This window comes from Apodemus sylvaticus, chromosome 8 (genome assembly GCF_947179515.1).
Source record: "Apodemus sylvaticus chromosome 8, mApoSyl1.1, whole genome shotgun sequence".
NCBI classification, from domain to species: domain Eukaryota; kingdom Metazoa; phylum Chordata; class Mammalia; order Rodentia; family Muridae; genus Apodemus; species Apodemus sylvaticus.
The window spans coordinates 6,534,810-6,538,652 of NC_067479.1; positions in this window are offsets into that span (position 1 = coordinate 6,534,810).

Sequence of the window (3,843 nt, forward strand, 5' to 3'; positions counted from 1 at the left end):
AAGTAGTAACTCTGATTTAAAAAAAAAATAGCATAGTTTTATGGCTGCCTGTGAGATATTGTCTTTTCTTAGACTATGTAAGACTTTGAGAGGAAAATAAAATAAAGTTTCTCTAAACCAGAGCATATGTAAATTCTTTCAGTGTTTTACATTTGCCTTCAAGGTCATTCCTGAAAACACTCAATATAAATTTCCCAAGTGGAAAACAAATTTTAAAACATTCTCAAAATGAACTTGCACTGATATATTGTTCTATACAGGGAGATGAATCTGGCAAACAGCACTCTGGGGATGTAAGACAGTGAACGTATAAATCCTTGGCAATCCACAGGTCTCCTTCCAGGCCGTGTCACCCAGCATTTTGTAAGCAAATGGGTGCACTGCCAGTTGGCCAGTGGGTGACTTCGTAAAGTGCTGGCAGGGAATCACGCGTGTTCCAGACCTGGCTCGGCTCGGCTCGGGGAAGGGGCAGATGTTTGCGGAAGCGTCTCACTAGTTCGTGGTGTAAAAAAGAAACAAGCGTGGAGCTTCTCCTATAAGACATCGGTTTCTAGCTTCGAAATTTTTTTAAATGCAAAAGAAACAGCAAACTTGAGGGTAACTGGGAAAGTTATGATTTAGAAAAGCGTTTTATTAAGTTCTTAAACTCCCATCTCATATCTGGAAAATGGTGTCTTATTGTCCTTTTCAAAGACAAAATTGTTCAGACACTTATTTGGGTATTTGCTGAACTCGCCATTGCACCTGTAATGGTGACATTTTCTTCTTCTTTTTTTTTTTTTCTAAATTCTTTGTTTACATTCCAAAATGCTTTCCCCTTTCCCAGTTCCTCCCTCCCCATATGTCCCATAAGCCTTCTCTACACCCATACTCTAATTACCTCCCTCCTTTTTCTCTGTCCTGGTACTCCCCTACAATGCTAGATCAGGCCTTTCCAGGATCAGGGCCCTCTCCTTACTTCATGGGAGTCATTTGATATGCTACTTGTGTCTTGGGTATTCAGAGCTTCTGGGCTAATATCCACTTATCGGTGATTGCATTCCATGTATATTCTTTTGTGATTAGGTTACCTCACTTAGGATGATGATGATATTTTCCAGTTCCAACTAGGCCTAGACAAGGCTGCCCTCTCTCTCCATATATTTTCAATATAGTACTTGAAGTTCTAGCTAGAGCAATTAGACAACATTAGGAGGTCAAAGGGATACAAATTGGAAAGGAAGAAGTTAAATTATCACTATTTGCAGGTGACATGATAATATACTTAAGTGACCCAAAAACTCCACCAGAGAACTCCTACAGCTGATAAACAACTTCTGCAAAGTGGCTGGTTATAAAATCAACTCAAGCAAATCAGTTGCCTTCCTATACTCAAAGGATAAGCAGGCTGAGAAAGAAGTTAGGGAAATGACACCCTTCACAATAGCCACAAACAATATAAAGTATCTTGGTGTGACTCTAACCAAACAAGTGAAAGATCTATACAACAAGAACTTCAGGTCTCTGAAGAAGGAAATTGAAGAAGACCTCAGAAAATGGAAAAATCTTCCATGCTCATGGATTGGCAGGATTAATATAGTTAAAATGGCCATCTTGCCAAAAGCAATCTACAGATTCAATGCAATCCCCATCAAAATCCCAACTCAGTTCTTCACAGAGTTAGAAAAAGCAATTCTCAAATTCATCTGGAATAACAAAAAACCCAGGATAGCTAAAACTATTCTCAACAACAAAAGAACTTCTGGGGGGATCAGTATCCCTGACTTCAAGCAATACTACAGAGCAATAGTGTTAAAAACTGCATGGTATTGGCACAGTGACAGACAAGTGGACCAATGGAATAGAATTGAAGATTCAGAAATGAATCCACACACCTATGGTCACTTGATCTTCCACAAAGGAGCTGAAAGCATCCAGTGGAAAAAAGGTAGCCTTTTCAACAAGTGGTGCTGGTTCAATTGGAGGTCAGCATGCAGAAGAATGTGAATTGATCCATTCTTATCACCTTGTACTAAGCTCAACTCCAAGTGGATCAAGGACCTCCACATAAAACCAGACACACTGAAACTAATAAAAAAGAAACTGGGGAAAACCCTTGAGGACATGGGCACAGGGGAAAAGTTCCTGAACAGAACACCAATAGCTGATGCTCTAAGATCAAGAATTGACAAATGGGACCTCATAAAATTACAAAGTTTCTGTAAGGCAAAGGACACTGTCAAAAGGACAAAACAGCAACCAACCAACTGGGAAAGGATCTTCACCAACCCTACATCAGATAGAGGGCTAATATCCAATATATACAAAGAACTCAAGAAGTTAGATGCCAGCAAACCAAATTACCCTATTAAAAATGGGGTGCAGATCTAAACAAAGAATTTTCACCTGAAGCAATTCAGGTGGCCGAGAAGCACCTTAAGAAATGCTTAATATCATTAGGTAAATGCAAATCAAAACAACCCTGAGATTTCACCTCACACAAGTCAGAATGGCTTAGGTTAAAAACTCAGGACACAACAGGTGTTGGCGAGGATGTGGAGAAAGAGGAACCCTCCTCCACTGCTGGTGGGATTGCAAGAAGGTACAACCACTCTGGAAATCAGTGTGGAGGTTCACCAGAAACTGAACGTGACACTACCAGAGGACCCTGCTATACCTCTCCTGGGCATATACCCAAAGGATTCCCCGGCATGTAATAAGGACACATGCTCCATTATGTTCATAGCAGCCTTATTTATAATAGCCAGAAGCTGGAAAGAACCCAGATGTCCCTCAATGGAGGAATGGATACAGAAAATGTGGTATATTTACACAATGGAATACTACTCTGCAATTTAAAACAATGAATTCATGAAATTTGTAGACATTTTCTTTAAATAACTGTGACACCGCTGTCTTAGACCCCAGCTGTCGGAACTCTTAGCTTAGGGCGCTGAGTCTATGGTTCTCTTTGTTAGCATTGGGCACTTGGGGCCTAACACAGTGTTTCTGCCTCTGGGATGCTCAGATGCTTCTTCCTACAGAGTATGGGAAGCCAGAGAGTGGCCTCTGTAAAATTCTCATTACTTTGTCTTTTCATTTTGATAATAAACAAATGCATTATGAAATCAAAATAGTTTTTAAAAAGCAATGAAAGAATTAAGTGACTATATAATGTGACACATACAGCAGGCCAGACTTAGTCTGCTGTGTTGTTCAGTGTGCTTTCTATTGCAAGTTTACAACACTATCCCATCAGAGGAACATTTCAGTGTTGGTAAATGGGATTTTCTTACCGTATTACACTGGATTTATCACAGAATCCTAAGTGTTAGGAAGTTTATCTAGTGTTGGATGTGCAGATCAATTATCAGCATCATGTGCCAACACTTGATTCAATTTGCCCCCTAGAAGCAACTACATGTTTAAACTGTAAAAATTTTAATTTAAATTCCTTGACAAGCTGATATAGCCTGTGATAAGTAGAGTAACACTAGTTAAGGAAACATTAGTCCCTCACTATGGAAAAAGTATAGAAGTTCCTCCGAAAAAAAATTAGCTCTGTTGACCATGACCTAGCCTGGGTATACGTGCCCAACAGAACTGAAAGCATCTCACAGAGATTCGGTCTCCCATTACTCTGCCGATATTCACCACCGCTGAGGACAGGGAGGCAAACTGGGAAACCGTGAACGTCCACGGTGTGCAGCGTAATGTCAAGCGGCCCCAAGAAGGAAGGGAGCCCAGCCATTTGTGACCCACACGGAAACTTAAAGGCAGTTGTCTTAGACGAACAAGACAACCATGAGGACAAATGCTACATGGTGCCTCCTGGCCCAAGAATGGTTTCCAGGACAAGGAGGA